The 26449-nt window shown below is 34.6% G+C and overlaps 1 pseudogene; it reads left to right on the forward strand.

Annotated features, from left to right (window-relative positions):
- Positions 1–1740: 1740 nt before the first annotated feature.
- LOC102669485 (DDB1- and CUL4-associated factor homolog 1-like) lies at positions 1741–26449 on the forward strand (annotated as a pseudogene).

The raw sequence follows: 26449 nt of genomic DNA on the forward strand, positions 1-26449 counted from the left end.
TCCTTTGTGTTTTCTTTTTCTTGTGTGTCTCCTCCTTTGTTTGTTTTGTCCCTTTTGTTTATTTAACTCTATATTATTATTTCATCTTCCTTTGTTTTATTTCTTTAAGTCTATCTTTTTTTTTTGAACTCTATCTACTATCAACTCTATCTAGTATCAATATTTTTTTTTTATCTTTTTATATAAATTATCAAAAAAATTTGTGCAAAAAATTCTAATTTTCAACTTTGGAGCCAAAATTCTATTACAATCCATATTTGGATGATTAAAGTTGTCAAATTTTTGTTACAATCCATATTTGGATCATTAAAGTTGTTAGGATCTGAATTTGTTTTTCAAATTTGGAGCCAAAATTATGTTACAATCCAGATTTGGATAATTGGAGTTGTTTGATTTTCAAATTTGGAACCAAAATTCTGATACAGTCTAGATTTGAATCTGTCCAATCACATATTTGCATTCAAATTTGAATTTAGTGTAAAAATAAGTTCAGAGAAAAAAATAAAAAGAAAAAAAAAAGAAACACTTTTCTTAAATCCCTTGTTTCCTTGTCCTCTATTGTTTTTATTCACTAAGGTCTCATTAATCCATTGTTGTGTCTTGTCGTATATAATCAACTCCAGAGGTTCTTACTTAAGAGCTCATAATAAGAAGTTGAGTAGTAAAAGACAATAGTGGTGAGACTATTAGAGGGAAAATGCCAAAAAGAGTGGAAAAAAATTATTGAGTGTTTGTGTGAGGATATTTATTTATCCATTTACGATCACTTCTAACACAATTTTTGCTGCAATTTTAATCATGAGTGGAGAAGAAGGAATGGATCTCAAGCTTTTTCTTAAAGCTATTAATGAACAATTTCAAGCTTTAAACTTGAGATTGAATAGTTTGCAAACTCCATTTAGATCTAGAAGTTGTAGACAATCAACTTCAGAAGAAGAAAAGGAGGAGTATTCAGATGCAAGAAGCCTTGGAAGAAGGCGAAGAGGCGAACCAAGAGTAGATAATCATTTGGGGAGCATTAAGATGACAATCCCTACATTTCAAGATAAAAATGATCTTGAATTGTATTTGGAGTGGGAGAGAAAGGTTGAACATGTGTTTGATTGCCATAATTATTCTGAGGAGAAAAAAGTTAAACTAGTTGTTGAATTCACCGGTTATACTAGTATTTGGTGGGATCAACTTGTGACTAGTAGGCACAGGAATGGTGAAAGACCTATTAGTCGATGGGAGGAGATGAAGACTGGCATGAGAAGGAGATTTGTACCTAGCCACTATCATAGGGATTTGCACAGAAAATTGCAAACTCTAACTCAAGGTTCCATGAGAATGGAGGACTACTACAAGGAGATGGAAATAGCCGTGATTAGAGCCAATGTTGAAGAAGACTGTGAGGCAACTATGGACAAATTCATTGGAGGTCTAAAGAAGGAGATAACCAATGCGGTAGAATTGCAGCATTATGTGGAGATGGAGGACTTGCTGCATAAATCTATTCAAACGGAGAGACAATTGAAAGCCAATAGTACTTCCAAATTTGCTTCCACTTCTTTATGGAAGTTAAATTGACAAAACAACAAATTTGTGACAAAATCAAAAGATGAAGCTAAGTCTAAAAATTCATTTGTTGCACCTAAAGGTAAAATGTAAATTAATTCATCTTTTAGATCTCGTGATATAAAATGTTTTAGGTGTCAAGGAGTTGGACATATTGCTTCTCAATGTCCAAATAAAAGAGCCATGATATTGCTGGATAATGGAGTCATAGAGAGTGAGAGCTCAAGTGATGATGAAATGCCACCATTGGAGGATTGCAATGATGTTGATGTTACTGAACCTGTAAATAGAGATGTGCTTGTTATTAGGCGTGCTCTTAATATGCAGCCTAAGGTAGGAGGTGATTAGGAGCAAGTGAGCATATTTTTCATACAAGATGCCACATAAAAGACAAGGTATGCAATTTGATTATTGATAGTGGAAGTTTAACTAATGTTGCTAGCACCTTGTTGGTTGCGAAATTGGGTTTTCCCACATTAAAGCACCCTAATCCATATAGGCTTTAATGGTTGAATGATTATGGAGACATAAGGGTAACCAGGAAAGTGTTGGTTTCTTTTTCCATTTGTAAATACAAGGATGAAGTTCTTTGTGATGTGGTACCTATGCATGTTGGGCATATACTTCTAGGGCATCCATGGCAATTTCATTGCAAGGTTACACATGATGGTTACAAAAATAGATATGCTCTTGTTTTGAACAATTGCAACATTATGTTAACACCTCTTCGATCCGCTGAGGCCTATGTCGATCAAAGCGAGTGTAAGTTGAGAGAAGAACAATTGAACATTCAAGAAAAAGAGAGAAAAGAAATAAAAAATGAGAGTGAGCAAAAGAAAGAAAAGAATAAAAAAGAAGACAAAGAAGAGAAAAATAAGAAAGTGAGTGCATTTGCAAAGAAGAGAGAGGTTGAGAGTACTTTGATGGCCAGAGAGCAGCTACTTGTACTAATGTACAATGATGTTTATTTTACTAACGATTTTAACTCTTCTTTGCCTTGTGAGATTGTTTCCTTGTTACAGGAATTTGTTGATGTTTTTTTAGAAGAAATTCCATATGGATTACCTCTTTTAAGAGGTATTGCATCAAATTAACTTCATTCTTGGTGCTTCATTTCTAAATAGGCCAGCCTATAGGTAAAGTCCAGAAGAAGCAAAGGAGATTCAAAGCCAAGTTGATGAGTTCTTGCAAAAGGGATTTGTAAGGGAAAGTCTTAGCCCGTGTTTTGTCCCTGTGATCTTGGTTCCAAAGAAAGATGGGACATGGTACATGTGTACAGACTGCCAAGCCATAAATAAAATTACTATAAAGTATAGATATCCTATCCCTATATTGGATGATAAGCTTGATGAATTGCATGGTTCGTGTGTGTTTTCTAAAATTGATTTGAAGATTGGATACTATCAAATCCGCATGAAAGAAGGTGATGAATGGAAAATAGTTTTTAAAACAAAATATGGTTTATATGAGTGGTTGGTGATGCCATTTGATTTAACTAATGCACCTAATACCTTTGTGAGGTTAATGAACCATGTTTTGCATGTTATCATTCAAAAGAATTTGAAAAACTGGGAGAAATGCTTGCCACATGTTGAGTTTGCTTATAATAGGTTTGTTCATTCTATTACTTCTTATTTTCCTTTCGAAGTTGTGTATTTCTTTAATCCTTTTGACTCCTTTGGATATCTTACCTTTGCCTTCCAATGAGTATGCTAATTTTGATGGTAAGAAAAAGGCAGATTCTATCAAAGAGTTGCATGCAAAAGTTTGAGCCAACATTGAGAAGAAGAATGAACAATATGCAAAGCAAGCAAATAAGGGTTGCATCAAAGTTATTTTTGAACCAGAAGATTAGGATTGGGTTCATATGAGGAAGGAAAGGTTTCCAGCTCAAAGAAAATCCAAGTTGCAACCAAGAGGAGATAGGTCTATTCAAGTTCTAGAAAAGATAAATGACAATGCTTACAAGTTGGACTTGCCAAGAAAATATGGTAACATAAGTGCTACCTTTAATGTGACTGATGTAGGTAATGAATCATATTCAACAACAAATCCTTTTGAAGAGGGAGGGAATGATGGAGGTGTAACCAGCCCGCCTAATGATCATTTACATGGGATTAGAGGTCCTATGACAGTCCAAGACTAAGAGGATGAAGCAAGCATTGCAAGGCTTGATTCTAAAGATCAAAGAGAAAGAAGACCAATGTGAATTAAAGGTTGCACCTAATTGGATCACTCTCCTACAAATTGATGAAAATGCTTTGAGGCCAACTTGAAGAATCACTTTGGGAAGCCCAATTTACAAGACAAGAAACATCCATGGACTAAGTTAATCAATTTTAGTGGACTATTAATATTGGATTGATTAGATAATAATTAAGCTCAATATGGATGGACCAATTGTTAGGCGTTTGGCAAGTGTACCAAATATCTAAGTAGTAAAACCTCGGAAGTCTGAGTGTCGAATCCACAAAGATTTTGTGTTGCACTTGTATTGGATAACTTTCAATTTATAAGGAAAAAATATTGAAAGAAGGAGTAGAAGAAGTGATAGGAACAAGATAATTAAAAATAGAATATTTAAAGAAGGAAATTCAATGAGATGCAGATTTTAAGACCTAGCATGCCTAGCCCGCCTTGGATGTATGAATTTATGGTTTTTCTTTATCAAATTAATCAGATTTATTCTACCCACATCTATCCATTTACTTGCCCCTGATGCCTCACGATGACAAGCCTATTTTATTTACCTATCTCCCAAATGCCTTTGAAAAGACTCGATAAATAAAATGGATGAAGAATAAATTCTAGATGTTTGCTAAATTCATGTGCATAAAGTCACCATTCTATGCCTATCAATGATTACCTTATGATTTCTTCTCTTTATTGTTCTATTAGAAGTTACCCTCTCCCGAGCAACTAATCCCTAAAACAAATGCATGCATCTTTTCTTTAGATCTTATTAAAAGTTACCCTCTCCCGAGCAACTAACCCCCAAAAGAAAGTAAAGATGAAAATGCAAGATAAAATAGAGAAGAAAATAGAACAAAAAAACCTAGTAAAGGATCCTCTTGCATTGATAAATTTAAAGTACATCATACATCGTTTGGCTTTTTAGGCTTGCCAAGCCCTAACTAGGGGTTTAGCCACTCTTGGCCATTGAGGGCTTTACAATGAGAGGGATGAAAGAAAGAATAAAATAACAAAGAGATGAGAGAGAAGAAGTTCTCAGGCTTGGGATAATAGTGAGAGTGCTCTGAGACTCTGCATGTCTTTCTCCTTGGCCTGACTCTTTATTTATAGTTGCTGAAGTGGACTTGGGCTTGATGCAAAAAATCTTCCTTGTTTATCTTTTTTATATCTTTTGGATCTTTTAATCTTTTCTTTTCATATCTGCAAGCCATAGATAAGAAAATAATTGCTAAATAAATATCTTTAAGCCAGAGATAAGAAAATTATCAATTCATATCATTTAAGCCAAAAATAACTGCTAAATAATTATCTTTAAGCCATAGATAGAAAAATTATCAATTCATATCATTTAAGCCAAAAATAACTGTTAAATAATTATCTTTAAAGATATTTTCAATACATTTTTATTATAAAAAATAGCTCATTTTTAGAAGTTATCACCAATCATTAGTAAGGAGTAAGAGATTTCAAGAAGAGCTTGGCGAGAGATTAAATTCTCTCATGGAGGAAAAAGAAGAAACAAAGCTCATAAATTTTAGTCAACTTTTAAAATAGGATTTATTTTTATTTTTATTTTTAATTATATTTTGCGCGTATTTTCATATTTGTAATGGGTTGTCACGATCTTTTACTGTTATTTTAAAGTCTTTTAATTATTAGATTAGTTATTGGGCCTTGAGCCTAAATTAGGGTTATTAGTAGGAGTATAAATAGACTCCTTAAACACTTTGTTGGGAGATTTTGAAGATGAATGAAATTTGAGAGTTTCTTTACTATGAGAGTTTTTCCTTTGTTCTTGGGTTAAGAACTGGTAGTGTTGGTTCTACCGGCAAGTCGCGGTTAGGATCACGGTCCTTTTGATAACTTTGGTTCTACTGGCAGGTCATGGTCAGGGTCAAGTTCTTTTCTTTTTTATACCTATTTTCTCGACTATGGTAAGCAGTACGACCATGACAAAAGGATAATTGCCTTCTAGAATAATGTCATATTTCTAAAAGTGATCTTGGTAGATTTTGCCACATTCATCATCAGCATATGAGGGTCATAGTCAATCCACAATGCTTCAAAGGTTTAGCTTTCCAAGTTTCCGACCACAACCATGGTGGATGCCACCACGAACGTAGTGCTCCTAATTGGAGTAATTATCTTTAGGAAACTCTAAATAAGGTGTTGGTGTTTGTATGGAGGAGGTTTTTATTCTTTTTTTTTTTTTTTTGCATAACAAGAGCTTTTGAGAGAGAAGGAGAGTTTTGCCAGGGATAATTGGGATCTTAATCTGTAAGTGTTTTCAATCTCTTTTATTCTCAATGCAATCTTGTATGTTGTTTGGCTATATTATGGCTATGGTTGGCTAAACCCTTAGAGCTCGGATTATGGTGTAGTTGATGCAATCCAAGCCATGGACACTTGGTTCGGATTGTTTCGGATGCAAATTCAAGAACCACCATTGTTGACCTACCAAGAACTAAAGAATAGAAAAGCATAAAATATGGATAAGATGAAGAAGATGAAAAAAATGATACCACGATCCACGTAGAATCGATAAGCCGAAGGAGGATTTGTCACAAAGGAATAGCTTCCTTGATAAGAATCAATTTGGCTAAGCTCTCTCTAAGCACAAGCTTAATTTCAATTTTGTCAAATGTGCTTATAATTAAAAGTTTCTAGGTATTTATAGAACTAGTCTTAAGAAGATAACTAAGCCTTTAATAAGGCCTATTTACATCAAACTCAAGTCCATTACACAAATAAACAAAAATTAGAAATTTTCATAAATTTATGTTGAAGGTGTGCGCTAAGCCTGACAGCTCGCGCCAAGCCTAATTTCTTCTCAGGTTGGAATTGGGCTAAGCCTAACACGTCATGCTAAGCCCAATTTCTTCTTAGGTTGGAATTGGGCTAAGCCCGATAGGTCGCCCTAAGCCCCGACGCTAAGCTAGACCATTCACGCTAAGCCCAATTTCTCCTCGATTGGAATTGGGCTAAGCCAGACAGCTCGCGCTAAGCCCAGACGTGCTATTCAACAATCTTTAATGAGTAGTCTATCCTTGATGAGTAGTCTATCCTTGATCCTCTTAGCCATTTCTTCTTGTAGAAGTTTGGCTCTAGACCTTGTCACTGACCCCTTCAACTCATGAAGTGTTTCTAGGTCTTTAAGCTCTTTGGATAGCTCTCTATCAGTAGTTGTACCCATGTATTCTAATTCCTTATTTCAATAAAGTTCTTTGATTTTATTCAATTGATTATATCTTTTTATTGCTTTTTCTTCTATATTGGAATTGATCACTCGAATTCATAGTTAATTGCATGTTAATGATCATCTACTCATAATTGACTGACCTGTAGAACGATAGAGTTCATAAAATTTGCATAATCAAACTAGTGACATAAACCTTTTTTTACCAACCTCTATGTAATTCATCCTTAACCCTAAATTGAATCCCAAATTATCAATGCAGGACTACTCTAAGGGGAAAAGTATTCTCAGACCCTGACCATAGGTTGTTAATTAAATTAAGAGGTATTAGGCAATTGATTGATAACCAAGGGTTCTTTATTGTAATAGGAATTAGGGGGGAAATGGGTTTAACTCTACACATACATCTCCTTCTTAGAAATTATTGTCTATCTTTAATTTTATTTCTTAAACGTAATTGATAAATAATCCCCAACTTAAGATAAAACTCTCAAATCATTTAGTTTATGTGATTTAGATTATTCTGCAATATAACTGTTATCTAGGGTACGATATCTAGACCTTCAAGTCCACGATACTACTGAGTAAGATTCACTTGCCCTTGTGCGAGTACATATTTTGCACATCACCCATGTGGTTAACATAAGGGATTTTTATCTAGCAGGCAGGTGGAAGGTAACTACTATTTGTGCCCACCGCACCCCAATGTAATCCCTACTCTTAACCCTTAATTTTATTTTCCAACTTTTATAAAATAAATAAAATATATAGTACAATAAAACCTGATGTGCTTACTAACTAGTTGGGTTCAACACAACTAACGTTTGAAAAAATGTAGTAAATTACACAAATATTTCCTGAGGTTTTAAAAAATTATGCATGTCTCTCCTTTTTTTTAAAACCTACACAAACCTCCCTTAAGGTTTAAGAAAATTACATACATTTTCTCTCCATTTTAAAATATATCAAGGTTTAATATTATTATTGCTTGTGTGAAGTTGGTTAAGGTGATTGTGTGTTGGATCATTGATGACTTGGTTGGAGTAATTTCATTTGGTTCTGAAACCTATAATTATTCATTTGGCTTATGGGTTTGCTGCAATGGAGTTGGCTCATTGGTTTCGTTACTCACGCTAGTGTTCATATGACTTATAGGTTTATTGGTATGACAAGTTAATTGAGTTTTTTAAAACCTAATTTTTTTTATATCATAATTGTCCCATACTTGAACGAGAGAAAGACAATGACATTTTAAGAAGAAAAAAAATCTTTAAATGTCATGTGCTTGTTAGTGTTAAAAGTTTAGACGAAATTTAAGGAAGTTTCTGTAGGTTTTAAAATTGAAAACAAACTCGTGTTATTTTTTAAAATCTTGGAAGAGATTTGTGTAGGTTTTAAAAAATGAGAGAAAGTATATATAATTTCTTTAAACATGAGAGGCAATTTGCATAATTTACTCGAAAAAAACTACTCTCACGCGCTTTTAACTTTTTTCCCTGGAATGTGTTTTTTTTAACGTTTAAATGCTTAACCAAACACACACCTTGTGAAACCATTCCACACCTTGTGAAACCATTCCGCTTGAACGTTTATATGCTTAACCAAAACACACCTAATCAAACCATCATTTCATTGAATGCAACATACGTTTTTCTCAAAAACAACAAGGGAGTTACTACTGCGTTGTGATTAGGAATTTGTGTTTTCTCAGCAGATTGAGTTTCCAAACACGCACCAAGTCATTGGTCCAAACTCTGGTTTTAAGCAAGGCCAATTCCCCAACGGAGATTAGCAAAGCCGGAATAGAATACTCTGCACTAATGTCACCTTGATCCAAAAATATATATAACAAAAAATCATAACTTGATCACCACTACATGCATGCCCAACTGTGTGAAACTTGACAACAAAAAACTATCTACAGTGTACACACTGACCCTGTCTCTAACTCCCTTACTACTCTACAATGGCGACGAGCATAGGTTTGGACCGTTCAGTCCTAATGCCGCTGACAGGTGCATCCGCGCCCTTCTAATCGAACTCCAAGACCCCATTTTCCAATGCAAACCCACTGTCTCAAACCTAATCGATGAACTCCAGAACCTTCTTCAACCTCTCTCCAAAGCATTAATTCACCCACTTCAAGTTCCTTCTTCTCAGCCTCACCATCACGACAGAAAGGTATATTCATATTATGTATTACATGTAAAATATACATATACTGATCTAAACATGCAAATCAATTTAAATGGCATATTCAGATCAAACAGCGGAAATTAAATATTACGAGCGTACCTCCAGCCATTGCAAATCGAACGCGAAGCGGCGCACACACGAACCTGAAAGGCAGTTTTGTTCTTCCAGACCCTTACTCGCTCTGAATAGATGGTGTATTTTTTCTGAATAGAGAAGTGGGTTTGGTGAGACAAAATTGAGAGCACTCCATCCTATTTATAGAGTCTGTCCATCACAGAGCTCAACTTGTTATCAAAACGTGAGATAAAGGATGGGTAAGTGATTTGTAACTGAAGGTGGTTGCAAATATGTTGCAAAGATATGGGTTGAATGTGGATGGAAAATGGACCAGATTCAAAAATAACAAATTTTTCCAAAAAAAAAAATAATAAAAGAAAAATAGAAGCACGTGGAACGTGAACGTGGGCTTCCAACATTCTCCCACTTGGTCCATTTAACTCAACATCAATCGTAACAAGAAACATAATATATGAATCATGGCGATAGGTCTTCTGATGATGAGTAGTATATTCCATGTACCACAATATATCAAGTCTCTCAACACTAGCTCTCAACTTAATGAATAAACCATATGTTTATTCTATATCTAAACCGAATGATTTTTCTCAAAATAAATAAATATGTGCACAAAACCATATGAGAAAATATCTAACTGAATAAGAGTTTCATTGAAAATAATAAATGTACGTACAATGAAATTACATCATGGAACCAAGTCCCATTCGTACTACATGATCCTTAAAATTCTTTGGTGGCATGCCTTTAGTTAAAGGATAAGCAATCATCAACTCAGTGTTGACGTGTTCAAAGACCACTTTCTTTTCTTTAACACGTTCTCTTATGGCTAAGTACTTGATGTCGTTGTGCTTACTTCGACTTCCACTTTTGTTGTTTTTAGCCATAAACACCACAGAAAAGTTGTCACAATACAACTTCAATGGCCTAGAAATAGAGTCCACAACTCTAAGGCCAGACACGAAACTCTTCAACCATACACCATGCGAGGTAGCCTCAAAATAGGAAACGAACTCAGCCTCCATAGTGGAAGTAGCAGTTAAGGTTTGCTTGGCACTTCTCCAAGATACAGCTCCACCGGCTAACATAAAAATATAACCAGATGTTGATCTTCGTGAATCAACGCAACCAACAAAGTCTGAGTCGGAGTAGCCAATCACTTCCAGACAATCAGTTTGTCTGTACATGAGCATGTAATCCTTTGTTCCTTGAAGATATCTCATCACTTTCTTTGCAGATTTCCAGTGGTCAATACCTGGATTACTTTGATATCTTCCCAAGACTCCAACAGCGAACGCAATATCAGGTATAGTGCAAACCTGAACATACATAAGGCTTCCAACTGCTGAAGCATATGAAATATTTTTCATGTGTTCCCGCTCAAAATAATTTTTGGGGCACTGACTCAAAGCGAGTTTGTCACCCTTCACAATGGGAGCTATACTTGCTGAACAATCTTTCATATTAAATCTCTCTAAAAATTTTTTGATATAGGTTTCTTGAGACAAGCCTAAAATGCCTCGAGATCTTTCTCTATGGATATTTATGCCTATGACATAAGATGCCTCTCTCATATCCTTCATATCAAAGTTCTTTGAGAGAAATTGTTTCACCTCATATACCATACCTATCATTAGTCGCAAGCAGAATATCATCTACGTATAATACAAGGAAACAAATCTTACTCCCACTGACCTTCTGGTATATACAATGATCCATGACATTCTCTTCAAAGCTGAATGAAGAAATGACCTCATGAAATTTTAAATACCACTGGCGGGAGGCTTGTTTCAATCCATAGATGGACTTATTAAGCTTGCAGACTAAGTGCTCACCAACACTAGATAAGAATCCCTCAAGTTCTTTCATGTAAACCTCTTCTTCTAGATCACCATTTAGGAACGCCGTTTTCACATCCATTTGATGCAGCTCAAGATCAAAATGAGCTACTAATGCCAAAATTACTCGAAGAGAGTCTTTCTTAGATACAGGGGAAAATGTCTCTCTGTAATCGATTCCTTCTCTTTGAGTGAATCCTTTAGCAACAAGTCTTGCCTTATGTCTCTCAATGTTTCCTTCTGAGTCTTTCTTTGTTTTGAAGACCCATCTACATTTGATGGCTTTTACACCAACAGGAAACTCAACGAGATCCCAAACTTGGTTAGATGCCATAGAATTCATCTCATCCCTCATAGCATTATACCACAAATTTGATTCCTTAGAACTCATGGCTTGTGAAAACATCTTAGGATCATTTTCGACTCCAATGTTGTAGTCTGATTCTTGTAGGTACACTACATAATCACTAGGAATTGTTGTCTTTTTTACTCTAGTAGATCTTTTTAATGTTGTTTGGTCATCTTGTTGAGGAACTTGTTCAACTGGTTCTTCACCAGTTTGTTCAATATCATCATGTTGTTCCTCACAAACAACTTGATCTACATGATCACTTTCAACAGCTTGTGGAACTTCAATCACTGGTTGTCTAACACCCATTTTAACTTGAGGGATGGGAATGACTACCAACCTATTACTTGTCCCAGAAGGTTCTGCTTCATAGTGATCCCTTTCAGAAGAAATGTTCTAAAATTGACCACTCCCACTAATCAAGTCATTTTCAAGAAACTTTGCATTCCTTGATTCCACAATCCCAGTGTTGTGGGATGGATAATAAAACCTATACCCTTTAGACCTTTCAGCATATCCAATGGAATGCCCAGTAATAGTCTTAGGGTCTAGTTTCTTCTCTTGTGGATTATAAATTCTTACTTCAGACGGGCATCCCCAAACGCGTATATGTCACAAACTTGGTTTCCAACCCTTGAATAACTCAAAAGGTGTCTTTGAGACAGCCTTGGTTGGAACTCGGTTTAATATATACGCAGCCGTCTTAAGTGCATCAATCCACAAAAAATGAGGAAGCTTTACATTACTCCTCATGCTTCTTACCATGTCTAATAAGGTTCGATTTCTTCGTTCTACCACACCATTCTGATCCGGAGAACCAGACATAGTGTATTGGGCAACAATCTCATGTTCTTGAAGAAATTTCGCAAATGAACCTGGTGCTTGTCCATCCTCTGTGTATCTACCATAGTACTCCCCACCTCTATCTGATCTCATGATCTTAATTTGTTTTCCACATTGTTTCTCAACTTCAGCCTTAAAAACTTTAAAGGAATCTAAAGCTTCATTCTTAGAATGAAGTAAGTAGAGATACATATATCGTGAATAATCATCTATAAAGGTTATGAAGTATTTCAGACTATTTGCATCCATGTTTGGACAACATATGTCTGTATATATGATTTCTAATAAATTTGAACTCCTCTTTGCACCCTTTTTAGACTTGTTAGTTTGCTTACCCTTAATGCAATCTACACAAGTCTCAAAATCAGCAAAATCCAAAGTACTAAGTACTCCTTCATTTACTAATTGCTTGATTCTCTCAATAGAGATATGTCTTAATCTCTGGTGCCACAACATAGAGGATTCTTCATTCACAATAAATCGTTTTAATCCAACAGAAACGTGCATAGAAGTAGCGTCACTTTTCAATTCAATTGAATAAAGACCATAAACCAATTGACCACAACCAATAATTTCATATTTATTTAGTAAATTAAAACCCAAGTCTGTAAAATTAAAATAAAATCCCAAAGGTGCAAGTTTAGAAACAAAAATTAATTTTTACAAAAGCTAGGAACATAAAAAACTTTCTCCAAATGTAATTTAAAGCCACTACTTAAAACTAAGACGCACGTTCCAATGGCCTCTACATGCGAGCTCATCCTACTCCCTGAGTAGATGCACTACTCACTTCCCACTGGCTTCCTTAGGCTTTCCATACCTTGCAAGGTATTAGAAACATGGATTGTAGAACCAGAGTCAATCCACCATGTATTATGATTCACATTAATCATATTAGATTCATAACAAACGAAAGTAAATGGTGTACCTTTCTTCTCAAACCAACTTTTAAATTTAGGGCAGTCCTTCTTCACGTGTCCTTTCTTTTTACAGAAGAAACACTTTGACTCCTTTTTAATTGTTGGTTGAGTCGGAATCCTTCCTTTATTGGTGCCTACAAACTTCCTCCTATCCTTTCCAGAAGTAGAAGTAGTCAAATTTACCTTCTCACCCTCTTCCATTATCAATCTCTCCTCTTCTTGAACACACATGGTCATCTCAATTCATTAATAGACCATTTATCCTTATGCGTGTTGTAGGAGATTTTGAAGGGTGTATACTGTTGAGGTAGGGTGCACAAAATGAAATGTACCAGGAAGGATTCAGACATGATAACTTCCAGGGTTTTCAACTGAGCCACTATGCCCCTTAAGCGCATGATATGTTCACGCACACCTCTCGTTCCAGTAAGCTTAATGGAAGAGAATTACATAATGAGTGTGCTAGCAAGCGACTTCTCAGAGGTCGTAAACTGTTCATCAATGGCTTTCAACAGATCTCTGACCTTATCATGCTGGTCAACTGAACCCCGGATACTAGCGGATATGTTGGTTTTTATGAACATAACGGAGAGACGATTAGATCTCTCCCACTTTTCATAAAGGTCAACAACATCAGGTTCGCTAGTTTCATTAATAGTCGGTGGCTCATCCTTCCTTATAGCATAGTCAATATCCATCCAGCCCAAATGAAGGAGAATTCGTTCCTTCCAAACCTTATAATTATCACCCTTCAATATGGGAAGGTCACAAGAAATATTCATAAATTGTGAAACTGCAAACAAACACACATGCTCATTAAGAAAATTTGAGACTAAACAAATGTCATGTTTTGTCAATGTAAATCATGTCTCAATATATGAATCTAGTGACACAAAACTTGTCTGTGGGTTAAAGTTCTACTCAATTAGATTCATCATGCAACTTTATGATAAAACTATTAAATCATGTTCTTTTTCTTAATTCCTGTGGGTAAATTAAGAAATATAATCTAATATTTTATCCTAATTAATTTTACAAATACAACAAAATTCTTGTGGGTAGATTTCATCATATTACATATGATTAATCACAATTAATATTTCTAATGTGATTATAAATTTAGCATATAATTTTACTCAATTAAAGATGTTGTGACTATTCTCTAATTTAATAAAATTATATTAATCACTTAACATTCAAAAATAATATTTGCATAACATACTTAATAATGCAAGCGTGCTCAATATTAAATCATAAAAATTACATGTATACCAATTCAAAATAACATTGCATGTATATCCATTCAATATGTAATAAACTTTAAAGGATCAAATCCAATGCATACCAGTATTTAACATAATATTGCATATTCAACATAACTTAGAGACACACAATTTTAAATAGCTTGCACATAAATGATTTATCATTCATAAGTTATAAATATAAATGAACTGCACCTAATAAACAAATAAATTGCAATAGCTTAGTGGTAGAGGGAGTCATTTCATGCTATAGGGCAAGGATTCAAGACTAGTCCAAGGTGTTTTCATTTCATTTATGCGTTCCTTTTAATTAATTAAAAACGAAAACAAGCAACAAAAAGACTACAAATAAGATTCGAACCCACAACAAAGAGATAATATTAACCACATCAACCACTAGATCAAGTCATGCTTTGTTTAGAATTCTTAGAAACAAATATATATTAACAATTTCATATCAGTCACATTAATTTAATATATAAAAGTTAGCTTCCCTTTTACGCTTTATGAAAAGGTTCAAACTTTTAATATTTAAATATTAAATTGACCCTTTTGAGGAGGATACGCTTTAAAAAAAACAAAAATTCGTTTAACACTTACTATTTACCTTTCTTCTTTAATTGAACAAAGCATAATAAAAGCAAGACAGAGGCACTATGTGACTCTGATACCAAATGTAAAATATACATATACTGATCTAAACATACAAATCAATTTAAATGGCATATTCAGATCAAACAGCGGAAATTAAATATTACGAGCGTACCTCCAGCCATTGCAAATCGAATGCGAAGCGGCGCACACACGAACCTGAAAGACAGTTTTGTTCTTTCAGACCCTTACTCGCTCTGGATAGATGATGTATTTTTTTCCTGAATAGAGAAGTGAATTTGGTGATACAAAACTGAGAGTACTCCATTTTATTTATATGTGATTTGTTACCAAAGGTGGTTGTAAATATGTTGCAAATGGGTTAAATATAGATGAAAAATGAACCAGATTCAGAAATAACAAAATTTCCCAAAAAAAAAAAAATAGAAGCACGTGGAAGTATACGTGGGCTTCCAACATTACATACCCTTCTCGTTATTTATTTCTCTCGGATTGTACAAAGCTGCCGAAAACATCTGCACAAAAAATAAATAGTTTTAATGGGAGTGTTCCCACGTGACTGATTGGTAACAAGAGATGCTAAGTTGCAATTATAAACTTTTGGGCTCATCTTTTCATTTCTTTGCTATTTTATTACCAACCTTTATAGTTAATATTTATAATAAGATTTAAATATATTTTTTATTCCAAAAAAATATTTGATTTTTATGATTGTTTTGTAATAAAATAATAATGTCTGACACATTTTTTAATCATCGATAAATTAATAATTTTAATTTTAATTTTTTGATAAAATATTTTCATTTGTTATTAGTTGAAACTAAAATAAAATTTATTAAAGATAAAAATAAAATTATTATTTTTTAAGAAATGTAATACAAAACAAAAAAATTATTAAAGAACAAATGTATATTCAATTTCTTCCTTTGCTCATGATGTAAAAGTAAGACCACGTGTTTTAAAACCTCTAGTCATTGTTACAAACTGTAAACATTTCTATTCACAAAGTTCCATTTTTCACTTTAAAGGATTAAAAGTATACCATGAAATTAAGGCTTTCACATTCTTTACCGGTGTCTGAGTGAGGATCAGGATACTAAAGCTTCTAATCCTGCTACATCGAACAAGATTAATGGTTTTGCCATGCACAGAATAATCTATGATTTGTGATATGATAGCTAGCTAGAAAAATATCATATCATGAATTGCTTCTTTTCATATACATAACCCCCACCCCCGCCTTCCCCTGCATTTTTTAATTTCAGTAAAACTATATGAATTTTTTGTCCAGAGTGGACTTGCTTCTTATATGGAAGAAGACCAAATTTCTGCTGAATTATTAAACTAAGATATTTAGCCTTAGGGTTTCAATTATAAGTTTGTTGCTTAAACTGAGATAGCCAAATAATGATCCGTGCTTTGTGAGGGTCGGCATTAATATATGTCTTGAAGTTATATTTTTAGATTGCCACTAATTCTGGGCGTGCAAGTACATTATCTGCTATTGATGGAGATATTCCTACTTTAAGGAAGATAGAAAGAGAAGCTATAGCTGCAGCCACTCCTATAACGTGCATTCCAAGGTAATAAGTGGTTTTCAATGATTGTCCATTCCTGAATTTTCCCATATATGTGCAGTTCTTTGATCCTCTCATCTGATGGTTTTTGTTCTCTTTAAAAAAATAGGGACCTTTTGCTCCTAATTTATGAACATCTATCGGCATCTGGATGTTAGAATTAATGTCTCATGTGAAACGCATGTGACTTATGTAGGGATTAATAAGTAAATAATTAATGATTAATGGTTAAATTGTAATTGAGCTTAATAGGAGAAGTTTCTAGAACTAACTGCTACTTGATGAGAGTAGTGGTTATAAAAGGAGCTTAATATCCACTAACGTGAAATAAGATCCCCTTCCTGACCAGAAAAGTGTTCTCTCTCACTCATAGTCATCACGAACGGAGAGAGGTAGAAAAGAAAGGCCTAAGGAAGTGAAATCTTATTTCTCTTCTCTTTCAAGGAAATCAAAGTGTACCGGAGAGAAGTTCCTATAAAGAAAGGTACAAGTCTTCTTATGGAGAAAGGTACACATCATACATCATTATCTATTGTTTATTGATTGTTTGTGAGAATCATAGGTTTCAAGATCTTGTTGTTTCCTATAATTGATCGTCTAGGAAACCCCTTATGTTTTACATGTGGTATCAGAGCATGTGTTATGAAATTTATGATTCTCCAAGAATGATTTAATTTCTCCTAATTATGTATGAACCCTAATTATGAAATTTAGGGATGATTTAATTTCTCTCAATTATGCATGAACCCTAATTATGAAATTTAGAGATTTTTTTTCCGCTATGCAAGTATGAAATCTTACATTGAAAAGGATATGAATGCATAAAATTATATTATTTTGATTGCATTCAATAAAGAAAAACTTATGATATTTGTAAGTAGGGGGTACTTTTAATTGTATATATTAAATTTGGAGAAAGATTTCAAATTTATATTTTATGCAATCTGATTTGATTTTATGATAATAGTGGCTGATATTGGTATTGGTATTTCTTTTTATGATATAATGTGAGAAAGCCATTACCGTAACCGTAAGTTGCACAGGTACGTTTGTAGAATAGGAAATTTTTGGAAATTTCTATTTGCAATCTTTGTTTGTTATTTCCAATCCCACCTGCCTCTTTTTTCTTCCAAATGTTATTGTTGAATGTTATTGAAGGATTGAAAGTTTACGTCTTATAATTAAATTAATGTGAATGTTTTAAAATTATTGGTGGCAGTAAATATGTATATTCTACATATTCCTTTGAATGTGTTTGAATACAAAATACAAATAAATGTGAATATTATTTTATGGCCTGGAATGAAATTAATAGAATGACTATGAATTGTTAATAGCAATAAGTATGTGCAGGGCCATATATATTTGGTTGGAATTAAATGTATGTTGAATTTGTTAGTCACCAAAGTGACCAAATTTGTAGGGTTATTTAATTCCAAATTAATGATTATTTCAATTATATTTGGTTGGAATTAAATGTATGTTGCATTTGTTAGTCACCAAAGTGGCCAAATTTGTAAGGTTATTTAATTCCAAAATTAATGATTATTTTGATTACTCATAGAATAATGGATGCTAAATTATATGGTTATTGGTTTATGGGTAATTAAAATTCATTGTTATAAGGCATTTATGGATCGCCCAAAGGTTGATTAGTTGTTCTTATAATTAATGAATATAATTGTAGGCGATTTGTGTGTATCATTAGTTTTATTTATATGCCCAAAGGAAATAAATACTACTAATTGGTGCATATTTAATTGCCAAATAATGTTAAAATTTTATTAGCATCATTATGTTTGTATGTTGTGTGTTGGTGTATCACTCAAAGGAGAACATCAATATACATTGACCGTTATCTGAATGAATCATATGTATGACATGTATTTTATGTCTCAAGACACTTATGTGAATTTTATTATGTAATACATGTTTTGAATTTATTGGATTCTTATGTATCATCTGTGTCAATTTTAATGGGCTAAACTTCTCTGACTGAAACGAGCAAGTCCAATTTCACCTCGATGTTTTGGATCATGATCTTGCTATGTTGGAAGAGAAGTTTGTTACTATTATTGATGCTAGTAGCAATGAAGAGAAAATTCATTATAAAACTTGGAAAAGATCTAACAGACTCAGCCTGATGTTGATGAGAATGACTGTTGCAGACAATATTAAGACAACACTTCCTAAAATCGAAAGTGCTAAAAAATTTATTGGATTAGTGGGAGAGTGCTCTCAAACAGTTGATAAGTTTGTTGCTGGAACATTAATGAGTACATTGACCACCATGAAGTTTGATGGTTCACGTACTATGTATGAACATATCATTGAGATGACAAACATTGCAGCAAGACTTAAGACCTTGGGAATGGATGTGAATGAGAACTTTCTTGTTTAGTTTATTCTAAACTCATTATCGTCTGAGTATGGCCCGTTTCAAATGAACTATAATACTATGAAAGATAAATGGAATGTGCATGAATTGCACAATATGTTAGTTCAAGAAGAAACGAGGCTTAAGAATCAAGGAAGTCACTCAGTCCATTATGTAAGCCACCAAGGGAATCAAGGAGCTGGAAAGAAATTTATAAAGAAGCATGATAAAGGCAGAGGGTAATTAAAAATCAATACTCTTTGCAAATCTAGAGGAAGGTATCAAAGGGAAATAATTGTCAATTTTGTAGGAAATCAAGACATTTCGAGAAGGATTACCTAAAGTGAAAGTCTTGGTTCGAAAAGAAAGGTGAGCTCAATGTTCTTGTATGTTTTGAATCAAACTTAACTGAAGTTCCCCATAATATATGGTGGATTGATTCTGGATGTACGACTCATGTTTCTAACACTATGCAGGGATTTCTTACAATCCAGACCATAAGCCCAAATGAGAAGTTTGTCTTCATGGGGAATAGAGTGAAAGCTCTAGTGGAAGCGGTCGGGACTTATCGTTTAAAACTCGACACTGGACATCATTTATATTTACTGAAAACTCTTTATGTACCTAGTTTATCTAGGAATTTGGTTTCATTATCTAAACTTATATTACTGGATACTCTTTTAATTTTGGTAATGGATGTTTCAATTTATTTAAGTATAATTATCTCATTGGTACTGGTGTTTTTTCTGATGGCTTATATAAATTGAAATTGGATGGTTTGTATGTTGAAACTGTTTTAACTCTGCATCATAATGTTAGCACTAAACGTAGTTTAGTGAATGAACGATCTGCTTTCTTGTGGCATAAACGTTTAGGTCACATTTCTAGAGAAAGGATAGAAAGATTAATAAAGAATGAAATTATTCCTGATCTAGATTTTACGGATCTAAATATTTATGAGGATTGTATCAAGGGAAAACAAACAAAACATACAAAGAAAGGAGCTACAAGAAGCACTCAACTTCTTGAAATTGTGCATACAGATATTTGTGGACCTTTTGATGTTAGTTCTTTCGGAAGGGAAAGATACTTTATCACCTTTATTGATGATTATTCACATTATGGTTATGCCTATTTACTGCATGAGAAATCTCAGGCAGTGAATGTTTTGGAAATTTACTTGAATGAAGTAGAAAGACAATTAGACAGAAAGGTGAAAATTATTAGATCTGATAGAGGTGGTGAGTATTACGGAAGATATGATGAAACTGGGCAACACCCAGGTCCATTTGTTAAGCTTCTTCAGAAACGAGGCATTTGTGTGCAATACACAATGCCTGGTACACCACAACAAAATGGTGTATCAGAAAGGCGTAATAAAACTTTAATGGATATGATTAGGAGTATGTTAATAAATTTGACTTTACCTGTATCTTTGTGGATGTATGCCTTGAAAACTACCATGTATTTGTTGAATAGGGTTCCTAGTAAGGCAGTTCCAAAGACACCTTTGAACTGTGGACAAATAGGACACCTAGTATAAGGCACATGCATGTTTGAGGTTGCCAGGCAGAAATAAGGATTTATAATCCGCAAGAAAGAAAATTGGATGCAAGAACAATCAGTGGATATTTCATTGGTTATCCAGAAAAGTCAAAGGGGTATATGTTTTATTGTCCTAATGAGAATTGTCGAAACTGGAAATGCAAGGTTCATTGAAAACAGTGAAATCAGTGGGAGTACAGTTCCACGAGAAGTGGAAATTAAAGAAGTTAGAGTGCAAGTCCTTTTAGCTTGGGCCTCTAGCAGTAAGGTGATTGCTCCTTTTAGTTGTTGTTACAAAATTAATGAAAAGGAGCAACACAATAATGAACCCATGATGCATAATGAACCTATTATGGAAGAACCACAAGAAGTAGCATTAAGGAGGTCTCAAAGAGAAAAGAGACCAGCTATTTCGAATGATTATGTGGTATACCTACATGAAACAGAAACAAACTTAAGCATTAATGATAATGATCCAGTTTTGTTTTCACAAATTGTAAGTTGTGATAATTATGAGAAGTGGTTAAATGCCATGAAAGAAGAGATAAATTCCATGGAACATAATGGTGTTTGGGACCTTGTAGAATTACCAAAGTGGGACCTTGTAGAATTACCAAAGGGTTGTAAGAGAGTTGGTTGTAAGTGGGTCTTCAAGACTAAACGTGACTCTCATGGCAACCTTGAAAGTTACAAGGCTAAACTTGTTGCTAAGAAATTTACTCAGAAGACATTGATTATAAAGAGACATTTTACTGGTCTCACGAAAGGATTCTTTCAAGATTATCATGACATTAGTAACCCATTATGACTTGGAGTTACAATCAAATGGATGTGAAAACCGCCTTTCTTAATGGAGATTTAGAGGAGAATGTTTGTATGGACCAACCAATGAGGTTCTCAGTTGAGGGAAAGGAACGCATAGTGTACAAACTAAAGAAATCAATATATAGTCTTAAAGTAAGCTTCTCGCCAATGGTATTTGAGGTTTAATGATATCATTGTTTCCTTTAGATTTAAGGAAAAATATTGTTTATCATTGTATGTATTTGAAGGTCAGTAGGAGTAAGGTTATTTTTCTAATTCCGTATATTGATGATATCTTGCTTGCAACTAACGATCTTGGTCTTCTTCATGAGACTAAGAAGTTTCTTTCTAGTAACTTTGAAATGCATGATATGGGTGAGGCAAGCTATGTGATAGGGATAAAAATATTCCACATAGATCACAAGAATTGTTAGGCTTATCTTAGAAGGCATATATCAATAAAGTACTAGAGAGATTCAAGATGGAAAGGTGTTTAACATCAGTTATTCTAATTTAGAAAGGAGACAAATTTAGTCTCACACAATGTCCTAGAAATGATATGGAACGAAAACAAATGAAAGTTGTTTTGTATGCATCAGTTGTCGTTGCATCTAAAAGCTGAATTTGTAGCATGTTTTGAGGCTACAATTCAGGCTCATTGGCTGCGGAACTTTATTTCAGGGCTTGGAATTGTTGACGGTATTGCTAGGCCGCTGAAAATGTATTGTGATAACTCCGCAACAATATTTTTGTAAGAATGACAAGTACTCTAAGGGTGCTAAGCATATGGAATTAAAGTACTTTGTCGTGAAGGAAGAAGTTCAGAAACAAAGAGTGTCAATAAAATAAATTAGCACAAACCTTATGATAGTTGACCCTTTGAATAAGGGATTACCACCCAAGACATTATAGAACATGTTGAAAGTATGGACATTATTGTTATTGATGATTATTAAGTGTAATTTATCTTATGCATTTTAATGACACTCTGAGCTCAATTATGATATGTTTCTGATTACCTGTTCTCTATGTTTGCATGCATGTTTGTGTTAGAGTAATGTTAACAGGTTTTGTCTTGAAAGAATACATTATGTGGGACCAATTATGTACTCCTAACTTATGGTCATATTAAGGAGAAGGCTAATTTGTAGTACTTGGAAGAGACTATGTCGATTAGATGATGTACAACCGTCATGACTCGAATTGGTTCCTATTCTTAATCATGAAATTATGATGTACCCAATGTATAGAACAATTTACTCAATTTTTAATGCGCATTATGTTAGTTAATCTATTTATTTATTTAGTCCATAATATTTATTAATGTCACATGAGCCAAGTGGGAGAATGTAAGAATTAATGTCTCATGTGAGAGGCATGTGACTTATGTAGGGACTAATAAGTAAATAATTAACTATTAAGGGCTAAATTGTAATTGAGCTTAATAGGAGAAGTTTCTAGAGCTAACTGCTACTTGATGGGAGTAGTGGTTATAAAAGGGGCTTAATACCCACTAACGTGAAATAAGGTCCCCTTCCTGACCAGAAAAGTATTCTCTTTCACCCATAGCCATCATGAACGGAAAGAGACAGAAAAGAAAGGCCTAAGGAAGTGAAATCTTATTTATCTTCTCTTTCAAGGAAATCAAAGTGCACCGGAGAGAAGTTCCTATGGAGAAAGATACAAGTCTTCTTATGGAGAAAGGTACACATCATACATCATTATCTATTGTTTATTGATTGTTTGTGAGAATCATAATTTCAAGATCCTGTTGTTTCCTATAATTGATAGTCTAGGAAACCCCTTATGTTTTACACTGGATTGTTACAAACTGCTTCTATGTTGCTTAAAGAGGCTCAGTTGACACCTTTGCCATCATTGGTTGCTCCATCTTCTCTTGTGCAACAACCCTTCTCACTAGATGCTCCTCCAACACACTTCAATGGCCTTCTGGTCGAGTTCCTGAACTTCTACCTAACAAATTGAAGCTTAATGCAAAAGATAAAGATGTACATCTCAGTACAACACTCCGATAATCTTGCCAATGAAACACAAGTTATCTGATTTAGAGGATATTGGAGTGTTGCCATCATCTGGTAAGCGATTGAATGCTGGGGATCTAGGATTTTATTCTCCTACTTGCCCAATTCTAAGTGTGAACCCTCATGTTTGTGCTAAACCCAAGCAAAGCCTTGGTGACCCTTCTAATGTGACATCTCGTCTTGGTACGCGTGAATTTAAATTTATGTATGGTGGAGTGCATGGAAATCGCAGGGATCGTCAATTTGTTTATAGTCGATTCAGACCATCAGGCAAAAGTGTTGATGCTTACTCGTTAACATGCATTACATTTCTTGGGGACTCTTCTTTTATTGCTGTTGGGAGCGACCATGCAGACCTCTATCTTACGAATTATACTTCGTTGAAGAACTGTGAAGAGCCCTGTTGTGAAGAATGTCACAATTATCCCATGACACTTATTCAGTCTTTTATTACTGGTGACAGCCAGCTATTGCTTTCTTCAAGCTCCCAAGATATTACGTTGTGGGATGCTTCGTCAATTTTAAGTGACTATGTTTGGGATGAATGTGAAAAAGAAATCCATTTATTTCATGGGTGCAAGGCTACTAGGTTTAGTCACTCTGGGAATTTTTTTGCAGCCTTGTCACAAGAATCTGCACAACAGGGAATCTTGTTGTATGATATCCAGACATGTCAGCTAGAGTCTAATTTTTCGGATACTTCAACAACTTTTGCAGGTCAGGCTCATCTTTATTCTCCAATCCATTTTAGCCATTCTGACTCAATGCTGCTTTGGAATGGTGTCTTACGGGATCGGCGGGTTTCTGGGCCTATTCATCGCTTTGATCAGTTCACAGACTTTGGGGGTGGAGGCTTTCATCCTGCTGGCAATGAGGTATCGAGAATCTTGCATCTGTCTCAGTCTTTCAGAATAGAAAATGTATCTGTTAGGAAGCAGGGATGCTTTGTTGATTTTATTTTAAAGTTGTGTTATGGTGAGCGGTTGGTCATGGGTTCGAATTTGGAAACAATCTCTTGGCATATGCAAGTAGACATGGCAAGAAAACCCGTACCCGTGGGTACCCGTCCGAATCCGTCCCGACTTTGATGGGTAATACCTAAGTTGACCGGGTATGGGTTCGGGTTCGGGTTTTCCCCGATAACCAAAAGTCGGGTACGGGTACGGGTATGAGATTACTAGACCCGTCCCGACCCCGAACCCGAACCCGCCCCGCCACTTAAAATCTTTAGAATTTTTGCATAATTTAATCAAAAGGCATATAATTTTTATTACTAGTTAATTTTATTTTAAAATTTTTACATAATTTAATATTATTTTCTTAACTATTTATGTAGACACACGCGTTATAATAAATTTATTGATATATAAGTAGTTAAAAATAAATGTTTAACAATCAATTTATTTTTTTCTAAAATCAAATTTTTAATATTTTTTTACAAAAAAAAAAATATTTTTCTAAATGGTGTGTGGAACGAGGTTGGGGATACCCGATACCCGACGGGTACCCGACAGGTACGGGAATGGGACAATAAACTCAAACCCGTCGGATATCGGGTACGGGTATGGGGATATGTTGAGAAGTCGGGGTAAGGGATTGGGGAGACAATACCCGTACCCGACCCGCCCCATTGCCATGTCTATATGCAAGGGTAAGGATGCATAGAATGACTCTCCCCCATACCTTCTCTTAGCAGAGAGCCTCTGAGCACCGGGGTATGTTAGTTTTTTACTTACTCATGACTAATGAGTCTCAAATGATGGGTACCCGAGATATTGAAAAGGGTTTATTCTTGCTTTGGTAGGGAATCAGAGGAGTAAATTTTTATGAAATGACTGTGTTTGCTTTGCTTGTAAAGGAGAGGTTAAAATTTAAAGGAGTAGTATTTTCTATTTTTCTCCAATTTTAGGGGGTTTATGTTACTATACTTTTGACTAGGTTAGAAGTTCTTCCCCTGTTCCATACCTCATTGCTTCACCATCCTCGATGACCTTCTCTACCATCAGAGAATGGAATTGGTTCTGGCAAACTGATTGGTAATTGTCGTCGATGAGAACTTCAACCAATGAATGATGATAAGTTTTTTGTTAGGCAGTAGGTTGTTTTCTCTGCCTCGGTGGGGAGTGTGCTATGGTAAAGAAACTCGTAGGCAACACCTTTGTCTTTAACTCCTTTGGGTTGGGTTACTGGGGGTGAAACCACAAAGGGTTGTTATCACAGATGGCTTTGACAACTGAGGTTAGGGCTATGGCAACAATGAACCCCTAAATCTTTGTGTCATTGGGCAAGTTTTGCCTCTGCAGCAGTGCAGAAGTGACATCGTAGCAACATTGTTTTGCTTGAAAGATGCAGGATCAGTACTGATATTAAACAAGAAATGGTTTAGGGGTTAAAAGTTGATCCTCTTGCATTCTTTTTCGTACCAAACAAGTAGGAAATAAAATTTTATCCTATTACTGTGTTAAAAAACATTTCCCTAAGCCTTTTCGGGACAACTTATTTTTGAAAAGTAATTCTTAAAAAGTTTATAAGGTGTGCCAAACACACCCCTAACAGAAGTTCTCATGCGTCCAATTTGGGTTGTTTGAAGGATATTGTGGAGGGGAAGGCCTTTGCAGAGTTTGTTTACTTGGTTTATAATCTGGCATTTTTTACTGATCTTTTATTGCTTGTCAAATATTGTTTTGCTGTAACCAGGTTATTATAAACTCCGAAGTGTGGGATCTGCGCAAGTTCAGACTGCTTCATAGTGTACCTTCATTAGATCAAAGAACAATAACATTTAATGCTCATGGAGATGTAATATATGCTATTCTAAGGAGAAATATTGAGAATGTAATGTCAGCATTTCATCCATGTAATGCTCTTGATTTTGCAACTGATCCAACAGATTCGTTTGTTGGGTTTGTTACTATATCGAAGCGTGGTAACTATGTTGAAGGTAGAGACGAAGAGGGCACATTGGGCTGTGTCAGAATCTTTGAATTGGTCATCGAATACCCAAGTAAAGAAAGGATGACCATTGATGATGAAGATGGAGATTTTATCATGGATGATGTATAG

This window comes from Glycine max, chromosome 17, assembly GCF_000004515.6.
Source record: "Glycine max cultivar Williams 82 chromosome 17, Glycine_max_v4.0, whole genome shotgun sequence".
Taxonomy (NCBI): domain Eukaryota; kingdom Viridiplantae; phylum Streptophyta; class Magnoliopsida; order Fabales; family Fabaceae; genus Glycine; species Glycine max.